Source organism: Ursus arctos, unplaced genomic scaffold, assembly GCF_023065955.2.
Source record: "Ursus arctos isolate Adak ecotype North America unplaced genomic scaffold, UrsArc2.0 scaffold_11, whole genome shotgun sequence".
Taxonomy (NCBI): domain Eukaryota; kingdom Metazoa; phylum Chordata; class Mammalia; order Carnivora; family Ursidae; genus Ursus; species Ursus arctos.
This window is the reverse complement of record NW_026622775.1, coordinates 6,609,599-6,623,279: the sequence shown is the minus strand read 5'-3', so window position 1 is coordinate 6,623,279 and position 13,681 is coordinate 6,609,599. Positions and strand designations below refer to the sequence as shown.

At 35.0% G+C, this 13,681-nt stretch overlaps 1 non-coding gene across 1 annotated transcript; it reads left to right on the top strand.

Annotated features, from left to right (window-relative positions):
• Positions 1-2,587: 2,587 nt before the first annotated feature.
• On the top strand, positions 2,588-2,695 carry LOC113255834 (U6 spliceosomal RNA). The gene has a single exon (XR_003316457.1). It is a non-coding gene; the product is annotated as a U6 spliceosomal RNA (small nuclear RNA).
• Positions 2,696-13,681: the final 10,986 nt, after the last annotated feature.

Here is a 13,681-nt window from a genome sequence, read left to right as displayed (position 1 = left end):
GAACCATGAGAGACTGTGGACTCTGGGAAACAAACTGAGGGCCTCAAAGGGGAGGGGGTGGCAGATTGGGATAGGCCAGTGATCAGTATTAAGGAGGGCACATATTGCACGGTGCACTGAATCATGGAACATTGCATCAAAAACTGGGGATGTACTGTATGGTGACTAATATAACAAAAAAGATTATAAAAAAATAGTTTTCTTAATGATTATGATATATCCCAATTCAACTTATGGTTCTTTGTGTATATTTTGACTTTTACCTTAGCAGTGGTATCTGAACAAAAGAGCTTAAGTTAAAGACAATAGATTAGTGTTTGGGTCTTTTTCTGGACTGCAGTGGATTAATAAGAAGTAATTAATGAATAAACTATGTGACCATAAATAAGTAATTTATCAAATTTAGGTTTTTAACCTTCCTCTGTTAATTGGTGATAACAACACCTTCTAAATCAACTTATTATGAAAATAAAATGATCAAACAATACTAAAGGGCTTTACCAAGGGAAAAGCCTTCAAATGTGAGGAAATATTGACAAGTTTGTCTCCTTCCTGACTCCTAAGGTAGACCCATCTAACCAACTTTGCTTACAATAGCATCTGCCTGGAGAAAAGAAATCTAGCATCAGTATGCTTTCCTTGCTACTATTCAGTCAGGAAAGTCTTTTCTCTTCCTCACAATTTAAATTCCTTCAAACCTCGTTTTAACTCCCACTGCATTCAGATCTCTCTTAATTTGTCCTGTCTGCATTGATCTCTTTTATTACATATCTACTTATGTCTTATATCTTGTCAAATTAAAGGTGTTTGACTTTTCTGAGAAGATTAGTGTTTTTTACTCTAATTACAGTGACAGAGACTGGTTACAGGGCTCCGTGTTTACTTTATTTTATTCTTCATTCAAATATTGATTAAGCATCAATCACATGCCAGGTTCTGTTCTTATCCCTTTTATAAAGGCGAACAAAAATCCCTGCCCTCATAATGTGCACATTCTGGTCAGCAAAAATAACAATGAAACAAATTATTATAAAATAAGAATTATGTGGAAGTAAGTGTGGACAGGAAGTAAGTGGAGAAAAAATAAGGCAGATCTCATATTAGAGAGGATGATATAACAGTGCTTATTAATACTCATGTAAACAGAGATTATTAATTTCCTAGTCCCCATTCCTCTCTTTTACCATAGCTGGATATATGAAAGTCTACATAATGTCCATAAAAAAGTCTATAATTTCCAATTTCCCTTCCAGTTAAGTGCAACGTTGTGATTGAATTTTGGTCAGTGAAATAGTAGCTAAATATTGATGTCAGCTTCTGAAATTCCTTTTCAGATGTCATTCAGTGTATGCCCTTTGCTCTTTTTCTTCATCACCTTCTATACTTGGCTTCCTGATAAGGATGGCTAAAACTCTAGCCATTGTCTTGGACAAGGATGGCAACATCATATTCTACTATGGCAGAACAATGAATTGAAATGAACCTGGGTTTTAAGAAACTGTGTGGAACAGAGTCCAATAACACCCTTGTACTGTTAAGTCTGGAAGTTTTTTAAGTGAGAGAGAAATAAGTTTTCACCTTGTTTAAGCCATTGTCCCTATGACATGCAGATGGGCCTAGTCCTAAATGATAGATCTACCTGAAGGTGGGATTCTTCAGCTCACTAATAAATTTTGGGGCTTGACCCGCTAACAAAGCAAGAAGATGGATTGTTTGCATTTGCAGATGAATCTCTTTGAGCACAACTTGGGAAGCTTGACAAGGGGAAATTTGTTCAGACTCTTTTCACTCTTCCACTGCAAGCAAAAATCCAAAAGACTTTTAATCACCATTTCTTTCACCTGGAGACACTTAGGTAAATTAACAAAGTTCATTCTATTATTTTTTATGGAAATATAAAAGCAAGCAAACATGATTCCTAATCAAAGAAAAACATTTTTTTAATGTTTTTTTTTTTAAAGAAAAACATTTTAAAGGTGATTTACATACCATGCATTTTTTTTCCACCTCACTGAATTTATGCACCTTAGTTTATTTGTAGGTCCTTCTAAAATGTAGTGGACTGGGACTCCTGGGTGGCTCAGTCAGTTAAGCGTCTGCCTTTGGGTCAGGTCATGATCTCAGGGTCCTGGGATCAAGCCTCACATGGGGCTTCCGGCTTCTCCCTCTCCTCCCTGCTATGGTCTCTCACTATCTCTCTCTCTCTCTCAAATAAATAAGTAAAATCTTAAATAAAATAATAAAATAAAATGCACCAAGCAACAGTCTATGAATTTGACCTGATTCCCTTTCCATGAGGAAACTATATCTATCTATATCTATATATATATAGATACAGATATAGATAGATATAGATATAGATATAGATATTCAAGGCTGCCCTGCCTTGGACAATACGAAGACCTTTTTGAGAGAACAAAAAACAAATCTGTGTTACATTATTTATTTAAATATATATGAAAACATAAAACAAGATGAAAGCACCTTGTATGATCAAAGAAAAAAGATGCGCTATGTACAGGGGAACAAAGATAACGATGAGCACGCATTTCTCGTTAGTAACAGTGTAAACTAAAAGTCATGCAGTGTGCTCGTTTAAGCAGCACATACAACTAAAATCAGAACAATACAGAGAAGATTAACACGACCCCTGCACAAGGATGATGTGCAAATTCATGAAGTGTTCCACATTTGAAAAATAAATAAATAAAAATAAATAAAAGTCATGGAGCAATATCTTTAAAGTTATGAAAGAAAAACAAAACAAAACTATCAACCTAGAACTCTTTATACAGTAAAAAATTCTTTCAAAAGCAAAAGCAAAATAAAGATTTATTCAAACATACAAATGATGGTACGTTTATCACCAGCAGACTTAATGCTTTGTAAAAAAGAAAGACAGTGATACCAGATGGACACCTGTATTTACACACACACAAAATCAAATCATGGGAAATGATAGCAACTTAGGAAACTATCAAGAATTTTATTCTTATTGTATCCAAATATATCATAGATCTAAAAGTAAAACTTAATTGTATAAAATTTCTAGAAGAAAAGATAGAATTAGGTCTTCATTACATTGGGTTGGCAAAATTTCTTGAGTACTACACTAAGAACATGATCCATAAAAGAACAAAGTGACAAATTTGACTTCAAAATGAAGAATGTCTGCTTTTTGAAAGATACCATTAAACAAATGAAAAGACAAGCTACGGACTGGGAGAAAATATTTACAAAATCTAATAAAGACTTGTCTCCAGGATATAATGATTTTCAAAGCTCAATACTAAGAAAACAGACAACCCAATAAAAAAAAAGTAGGCAAAAGGTTTGAACAGACTCATCACCAAAGGTGACGTATAAATGACGAGTAACTACATGATAAGATATTCAATATCATTAGTCATTAGAGAAATACAAATTAAAACCCAAAGTGCCCAGTCCAATGCTGGACGTGAAATATGAATGTTTTTGGTAAATCAATCAATAGTACAATAAATATAATAAAAGTTAGAATCAAGTGTTTGCTTATCCTTATTCTGAACCATCCCAATGTATCTCCTGTAAGAGCTACAAAGCTGTCTACTCTGAAAAATAAATTATTTTTAACATAAGTTAATGCATAAATGCCAAAAGGCATTCTTACAAGTGAGCATGGGAATGTTGAAATTTTATAATAGAGAGGCAGTGAACCATCATGATAGGCAAAGGAGTGAGATAAAATAAATGTTTTCCCTCTGACAGCTTCTTGCCTTGCATCGTATGATGTGGAATGTTATGAGTGTCCCAACTGTCTTCTCCCCAAGGATATCATTTAATATGGGTATAATAGCATCCCTCATCCAGTGAGTCTAGTCCAGTCCTGTTTGTCTCTCATGGGTACTGGTAGCCTTTTCCCAGGTAGGGAATGTGGGAGGCAACCAATACCTTCAGTAAGTTTGACATTAAGAGCACCATTATATTTAACTGTTGCTTTTCAGAGTTGGTCTGAAGAAAAAGGTATCTCTACCTCTTGCTTAGTTTAATTAGACTGCCTGATTCTCTAAGACTTGAGAGAGAGGAAATATCAGCTCCATGAAACTGAGTCTGTAAGTCACGAAGTAACAGATTAAAAACTCTATTCTGCCCTTTTTTCCTCTGTTATTGACTGAAGATGCCCTTGATCAGTTAGATAGGGCATTTAAGAAAAGAAAAAAGACCCAGGGGAAACAAAATATAGAATTAAGAGATATGGGGGTGCCTGAGTGGCTCAGTCGTTAAGCATCTGCCTTCGGCCCCGGGGCATGATCCCGGGGTCCTGGGATCAAGCCCTGCATCGGGCTCCCTGCTCCGCTGGAAGCCTGCTTCTTCCTCTCCCACTCCTCCTGCTTGTGTTCCCTCTCCCGCTGGCTGTCTCTCTCTGTGTCAAATAAATAAATAAAATCTTTAAAAAAATTAAGAGATATGAAAGCAAAAGAAATTGAGTTAAATATTAAAATGTATGCATTTTTAAAAAGATTTTATTTATTTATTTGTCAGAGAGAGAGAGCAGGAGCACAAGCACAGGGAGAGGCAGGCAGAGGGAGAAGTAGTCTCCCCTCTGAGCAAGGAGCCCAATGTGGGACTCAATTCCAGGACCCTGGGATCATGACCTGAGCCGAGGGCACACGCTTCAGCAACAGAGCCACCCAGACGTTCCCTAAAATGTAGCATTTTCAGCAAGAATATCATAATGCTATGTAATCAAAGATGCATTTTATAAAAGAAGAAATGTATTTAAAAGATATCTAATTCTATTTAATACCAAGAGAAGAGAGGAAAAAAACGGAAAAACTTGAGGATGTGCTATTTAGTAGGGAAGTTCTAAGACAAAACACGGTTTTCAGCTGTCAGTAGCAACCATAAAAATCAGCACCCAGCTGGAAAGAAACTCCTCCTCTCGTAGCAAGCTGAAGAAGCTACCTGAAGTGTGAAGACTTTGGCTAAAATCCTGGAGAGGACATGCTGCAATAAACAACTTGATACCACTTTATCTTGTCATACAACACCAAAACTCTTCACGATAATTTGAATTATGCTCCTCTGCTTTGTACACCGGCGAAGCTCCCACTAGTGTCTGCATAAGAACAGGATCAAGCATGTTGTGTCTAAGTGCAAGAGCCCCGGTCACCTAGGCGGCTCTCTGTTTTCAATTGTTGTATTAGCTCTAATTCTTCAAGGCAGTCATCCAGAGTCCCTTATTCTTTTCTGTATTCAAAATTCAGGACAATTTCATGTTATCAAATGTAAAATGTACATAGCCTTAAGCTCAGTAATTTCTCTTGCAGAAATGTACCTAATAGAAGCACGCGTATGTGAACACACACAAAAATTAGGTACAAATCATTTATGTGACAAATTTTGTACTCGATCATGTATACTGTGAATAGAGAACAATTAAATACATACCAATAGCATAGTCAAATAAATAAAGACATATACAGTAGTTTAAAGGTATGGAATAGAGTTCCAAATGCAGGTATGAATAGTTCCCCAAGATACATTGTTACATGGAAAAAAAATTAATTCAATAATTAATCTCTCTCTCTTTCCCTCTCTATTTCCATAAAGGTATTGAGAATGAATTTACACTCAAAACCCCCTTCTAAAGTTGAGCATAATAGGATTAGAAAGTCAATCTGTATATGACTATATAATTTAAATACACAACAATAAGGAATTATTATACAGATAAAATATTTTAAAATATACACTGTTATCCCACAACAAAGGTGTAGATCAAGTAGGACTAAGTCTTCTAATAAATAAATTTACAATAAGTGTATTTACAATGATCTCCACATCTGAAGGACACCCGGAAGTCTCAGTACGTTAAGCATCTGCCTTCGGCTCAGGTCATGATCCCAGAGTCCTGGGATCAAGTCCCACGTCAGGTTCCTTGCTCAGCAAGGAGCCTGCTTCTCCCTCTGCCTGCCACTCCCTCTGCTTGTGCTCTCTCTGACAAAAGAATAAATAAAATCTTTAAAAAAATCATCTCTACATCTGAAACTTATGATGTACTATATGTTGGCTAAATGAATTTAAATTTCAAAATTTAAAAAAAAGAAAAAAGCAATAAAATGATCAAAATTATATGACATAGTTTTGAAAAGTATAGGCAAATTGTAAAAGAAACCAATAAAGTTTCAAAAAATTAAATTGAGTTTATTTTTAAAATTAACACCTAAATCCCTTGGTTAAGCTGCATATTGGACATAGTTGAACTTATGATTAGTAAAACAGAAGAGATCTGAAGAATATACCCAGAATGTAGCACAAAGACATGAATAGTTAGAAAATCTTAAGGAGTAATCAAATGCTAAAAAGAAAGAATGGTAAGCCCAAAATTCATCTAATAGGAATACCAGAAAGAAAAACAGAAAATGTGAGAGAGGAAAGATTGAACGTTGTAATAGGTGAGTTGATCAATATTCAGATGAATGCTCATGCTGAAAAAGATAGCTTTTAATAAATGGCACATCAGAGTAAAATGGCAGAACACCGCTCCCCGCCTTTGCAAAGAGAAGATCTTATAAGCTTCCTGAGAAAAAAAGAATACAAAAAACTATGATGAGCCTGGCAGAACATTTTTACCTTCAAAATGCTGAGGAAAAATACTTGTCAACTTAGACTTTTCATATCTAATGAAATCACCCTTTTGAAAAAGAGAGAAATAAAGACATTCTCTGAGAAAGAAAACTGAGTTACACTTAACAAAAAGAACTATTTTAGGAAGGCATGATTGGATCCAAAAGGAAGAACTGTGATGCAAGAAACAAGGCAAAAAATGAAATTAGTAGCCAAGTGGTTAAATATAACATAAATATATAACAAAAATTCTAAATTTGGGTAGCATAAAAAACCAGATGAAAGTCAAATAATGGTCAACAGTAGCACAGAAGATAATTAGAATTTAAACTTTCTGAAGTTCTTATATTTTTCGGAAGAAAGTAGCAATGGTTTTAAATTTTAGACTTTTATTTTGTGTTAAAAATTAAACTAAAGAGGGATGCCTGGGTGGCCTAGTCAGTTAGGTGTCTGCCTTCAGCTCAGGTCATGATCCCAGAGTCCTGGGATCAAGTCCCACATCGGGCTCCTTGCTCAGCAGGGAGCCTGCTTCTCCCTCTGCCTGCCACTTTCCCTGCTTGTGCTCTCTCTCTGACAAATAAATAGAATCTTTAAAAAGAATTAAACTAAAAATATATACATATATATTCCTGAGAAAGATATATATACATATATATGTATATATAAGATATATATGCATATAAGATATATACACAAATATAAGATATATATAAATAAAAGATGTATACTCATATACATATATACGCATATCTGTATAGTGAGAAAGAAAGAGGTAAATATACATATTTGTGTATACACACATACATACATCTTTTCTACCAGCATCCATAAAGCCATGGCTGCCTAACTCGTTAGCTTGCAAGTAGGGTAAAATCTCAGACTCATCCCAGTTCTGACAACCACATTAAGAGAGAGAGAAAAATAAACATAATTATATGATTGGAAAAAGCAGAGGAAGCATTGATAAAATTCAACATTAATTCATGACTTGAAATTTTTTACTAAACTAGGAATAGAAGTCTTTAATTACTTTTACTAGTAGAGACATAAATATTTATATTTCCTGCTTTTCTAAAGTTATTTAATAATTTGTATTTTTTGAAGAATTTGGCCATTTCATTTAAATTATCCAATATATGTATGAAGCTTTTTAAAGTATATTATTTTGTAGGAATTTTGTCTTTATTGTTCTTAACCTTGGTTCTTCTCTTTATTCTTTATCAATTTCAAATTCTTTATCACTTCTTTACCAAAATTTCCCCTGAGATTGAAATAAGTCAAAGATGCAAGCTAACATCACGGCTATTCATCATTTTATTAAAGACACTTTTAATTGCAATTACTTTATTTACTTATTTATGTGCGCTAAATTTCCCAGTGCTTGCATCTAAAAAAGTGAAACTAGATAGATGATGATAAGTTGATAGATAAAAGAGGGGGAGAGAGAAAGAGGGTAGCTAGGCAGATAGAGGATAGGTAGACAAAAACAGATAGATACAGATGGATAAATAGGACGGGTAATATTTCTTACTGAAGCTCTCTTTTACGCTCAGGATATTCTCTCAGGAAATCTGCGTTCTTTTACCACATTGAGAGATAAAGGGGTGAGACCATTACTGCGATACAAAATATCTGCACAAAACATCTAGTTCAGCGTTTCCTAAGGGGAACCCAGACACCCTATTTCTAATGCCACAACTTAGCCTTAACAGACATGTGCATACGATACAGAAAGACAATTTAAGTTTTACTGTGCTTTGTCCATGCCTTGAATAAAGAAGGCTCTGCCGGGTACCTAAATACCGATCGGTTTCTTCTACGTATCTTGCCAATGGTATCTTCTTACAATTCAGGATGGATGGGAGGTATGTCTTTCTTTGTAGAGTGTGAAAGGAGTAACTAAAGATAATGTAAGAAAGGAGAACTTTTAAGATGCTTCAATTTCAGGCTTGTTCTGCAACAGAATAGTTTTAGAGGAAAAAAAATGAATATGGAAGGGGAAGCTTTTTAAAAGTTGACTCCCGGGGTGCCTGGGTGGCTCAGTCGTTAAGCATCTGCCTTCAGCTCAGGGTGTGATCCCAGAGTCCTGGGATGGAGCCCCGCATCCGGCTCCCTGCTCTGCTGGGAGCCTGCTTCTTCCTCTCCCACTCCCCCTGCTTGTGTTCCCTCTCTCACTGGCTGTCTCTCTCTCTGTCAAATAAATAAAGTCTTAAATAAATAAATAAATAAATAAATAAATAAATAAATAATAAAAGTTGACTCCCTCAATACTATCTGTGCCCTTCTAGCCCCTAAAAGTCTTTCTGAACTTCCAAGAATATGAGTAACCTGGTTTAAATGCTGCAGAGTTTCTGAGCCCTGGCAGACTCTCAAACACAATTTCCAATAAGGTCTCTGGTCTTTTAACCTGACCTCTTTTTTTTTTTTCTTAGAAATGGACCCACTGTCAACATATTGAGGTATTTTAAGTCCTACCTAGGGAAATCTAAAAATTAATCTGGATTCTAAATATTTGATATGACTTAGCATTTTTTACAATGTTTGCTCAATTTTATCTTATATTTTACTAAAAACCCTAGTCGTTCATTTGTTTTTTGAGTAGGCTTCATGCCCAATGTGGGTTTTGAACTCATGACCCTGAGATCAAGAATCACATGCTCTATGACTGAGGTCAGCCAGACACCCCTTCCTGGTTGTTTTTTATTTTATTTTATTTTATTTATTTATTTTTAAAAAAGATTTTACTTATTTATTTGACAGAGAGAGACAGCCAGCGAGAGAGGGGACACAAGCAGGGGGAGTGGGAGAGGAAGAAGCAGGCTCCCAGCAGAGGAGCCTGATGTGGGGCTCGATCCCAGAACGCTGGGATCACACCCTGAGCTGAAGGCAGACGCTTAAGGACTGTGCCACCCAGGCGCCCCCCTGGTTGTTTTTTAAATAGATCCTCCCTAGTTTAAAAGAGAAATAAATGATAGAAATAGAATGTTTTCAAGAAATAATAGGTATAAGTGAAATTTATGTTTCTTTTTATTTTTCCAAACAGTGATCTAGACATATTTGAAAGCCCTGAGGGAGGGGAAAAAAAGATTTTTTAAAAGAACTTTCTAGAAACTATTCTTACAGTCGTGGAAATTTACTAAGCTTTGTAATTGGGACTGATTTAACATAGCTATAACAGATAGACTCTGTTCTAAAATGAGAACCCCATTACGCAAATGTTTCTTTCCAGCAATTGTGGTTATTTATCTAAAAAATTTCTTTAAGAGGAATATGCTACCTTTTAAAATGATCAGTTACGGAGCATGCGGTTAAGTTTGTATACATTATTTAACATATCCCAAAATGTGTACCTGAAAAGACTTTTTTTGCTACACACACACACACACACACACACACACAGATTTATTTTCTTGAGTGTAAAGATGTTTCTTAATTGCTCTCTAAAGTTGATGCAATAATTTAAGTTCTGAGTCCACATTTCCTCAGCTTAGCAACACTTAGCATTAGCACAGTTTTTCTGATCTGAGAGGCATGAAACTTTATGTTATTGTTTTCATATTTGGTTACAACTAAGAATGAATATACTCTTTTATCCTATTGTCCACTTGATTTCCTCCTGCCTGAGTTTCCTGCTCATATCCTCACATTTTCTATCAGTTGTTCAACTCTTCTATAATAATTTGTAGAATTTCTGTGACTATGCAGAAGGTAAATTCTTTATGATTCTTATGGGTTGCAAATATCACTTTCCAATCTACAGGTTTCACTTTGTGTTACCTGTTCTTTTATGAAAAGTTTTACTTTTAAGGTGGCAAATTACCTTAATCTTTGCTTTCATAGTTCACACTTTGTGTCTTTTTAAAAATTCTTTATTTAAATTCAATTTAATTAACATATACTGTATTATTGGTTTCCGGGTAGAATGTAGTGATTCATCAGTTGCATATAACACCCAGTGCTCATTACATCGAATGCCCTCCTTAATGCCCATCACCCAGTTACCCATCCCCCCACCCCCCTCCCCTCCAGCAACCCTCAGTTTATTCTCTATAGTTCAGCATCTCTCATGGTTTGCCTCTCTCTCTATTTTCATCTTATTTTATCTTTCCTTCTCTTACCCTATTTTCATCTGCTTTGTTTCGTTAATTCCACGTATGAGTGAAGTCATATGGTATTTGTCTTTCCCTGACTTATTTCGCTTAGCATAATACCCATAGTTCCATCCATATCATTGCAAATGGTAAGATTTCATTCTTTCTGATGGCTGAGAAATATTCCATTGTATGTATACAGCACCTCTCTGTCTCCGTTCATCTCTCAATGGACACCTGGGTACTTAAGGTGGCAAATTACATTACTCTTCTCTTTCATAGTTTGTACATTTGTGTCTTTTTGAAAGAAGTTCTTCCCTACTCTGAAGTCTTTATTATGTTTGTTTGATTCTTCTAAATCCTTCTAAATTTTGCTTTTGCTTTTGGTACTTTATGCATTTGAAATTAACGTTTTGAATGACATGATGTAGGTATCTAATTTTATCTTTAACCATGTGATTAAATGATTGAAGTGTAATTTTTTGAGTCCATTCTCCACTTATTTTTAATGTTCCTTCTACCACACCATGTTGACATATACATGAATTAGTTTCGAGGCTCTGTTCCATTAAGTTTTTGTCTATATCTATGCCAATATCATTTTATCTTAATTACTGTAGTTTTTTAACAAATTGATAAAGACATTGTCTATAGTTTTTGCTAAGAGTTTCCAAATTTTCCTTTTTATATTAAATCTCTAATTTTCTTGGAGTTGAAAGTTGAGTCTTGTTTATGGAATAAGAAGACAAAGTTTCATAATTTTCCAAGTAAATATTTTACAAACACACACATATATGTATATGTAAGTATGTATATATATATATGTAAGATTTTATTTCTAGGAACTTTAGAGGTTTTGTTGCTTATAAACAAATAAATTCCTTACAGTAGAATGATATTAATCTCACTGTATCAGCTTTCTTGTTGGTTAATATTTGCCTGCTATATTTTTCCTTCCCCTTATCACCTGCACTTTATATCATATGACTGCATGTAACTTTTGTCCTCCCATTGAGATTCATTTTTAAGATATTTATTCTTTTCACAATTATTATAATTATCAATAAATTTGGAATAAATCCCACCATAAGATTGTGGGCTGTCTACCTAATAAGCATTTTCATCCACAAATCTTTTTAATGTCCCATGCTTCTCTTCTATACAATTAATCAATTATCCTGATACCTTTTTATTTACCCTACTAGTATTTTTATTTTTAGAAATGTCCCCTATACTTTTAATATGAATGCTTGGCTTAGCAAAGCCTAACTTTGATCAGTGCTGTAAATCTTTGGATGAACACAAGGATCTCAGTACGCTATATCCCCAATAACCCACCCATTTTACGAATTAATGATTTATAGTATTTTATTAATATATATAGTCATTAGTCTCATTTTTTGGATAATCAATATCCATTTATATTAATCCCTAGTATCTTTATTCACAAATGCTTTTAATGCCCCATTCTCTTTGTAGGTTATCTCTTTTTCCTCTACTCCTCATTGTTTTTTATGTTCTTCAAGTGTATGATAAATCTAGATGTGGATTTATTTATATTTATCCAACTATAGTCTCACCCTCTTCCTTAAATCTGACCATGCTGATGAATCTGATGTCTGTCATAAATTTGGGAAATTTTCAAATATTGTCTCTTCCCTTTCCCTGTTACTTTCTTCTCTAATAGTAGCTGTTCGAGCAGTATCCTTTTTTATCTCCTCCTATAAAGCCTTTTTGCTATTACCCTCGTTCATATTTTCGATCTCTTTCTCCATGCTACAATGTCAGCAATTTCTTCAAATCACCCATTCACTTTCATAATTCCTTCTCCAGATGATACTGATCTCTTTTTAAACACTCCCAGTGGTATTTCTATTTCATTGAATAACTTTTTTATTTCTAGAAGCTCTGTTTCCTTCTCCTCCCCAACCAAATTTTGTTGTCACAGTGTCTCCATTTTCTTCAGATAATCCCTTATACCCTAAATGGTGCAAGTCCTCCCCATAACAATATCTCATTAGCTTCTGCTAAGAGGCTCTGTCCGAAGACCATGTTTGTCGTTACTGTTGCTATTCATTTCCTAGTTTAGAATATGTGGATATGCACCCGGTGACTTCTCACGGCAGAACTTTTTCTTGCCACTGTAAATCTGTTACGATTTACTCTACGGTAGTCAGATTCTTTTTCCACTATCCCTCCCTTTCGGTGTCTTTGTGACTACTTGGTGCTCCACATTTTATGCAGGGGTTTCGGTCGTTTGTAATGCTGTGATGACCACACGCGCAGCAACTTTCATTGCCTCGGGATAAAAATCCAAGCCTTTATATTTCTAAACGAGATAACCTTCCTATCCCTGCCCCACCAGCAGAGGGCAGCATTAACATCAGCTCCAGTGCTTTCTGTTTGGCCTTTCAGTTTCTTCATTGCTAGCAACAACATGATGTAGATACGTACACACATGCACATGGCATATATACCTAAAAATCAGCTACACAATTAAACAACCCAAGTATATTTTAATAGTTTGGCATATTTAAGTTGGGGGAAATGCCATATTATGCTACCCTGCTGGCTTGTTAGTTTTTCCCTTGTGTTCTATTAGTTTTTCCCAGAGCTATGGATTCTCCCTATTGAAGTATTGTGTTGGTGGGGGACACGCACATAGGCACGCTCAGCTTATGAGGAAGTCATTTCAGATAAATACGTGTCGGAAATTAGCTTCAGAAAGTGCAAGCAGATCTTCTTCCAGAGAAGCAGAAAGAGGCTTTTTTTTTTCCTTCAACAATTGGTATGAAAAAGAAGGGTGTATTATGGTCACCTTCGGAACAGAGAATCAATCAACGCACACGTTTATTGAGTGTTCGACTTCAAATAAATCCCAACTTTAGCAGCAGTGTTCATGAATTCCTAATACATCACCCTTCTTACTGTTTGTATATAAATTTTATATGCTAAAGGATATTTTACAAATGATATATTCT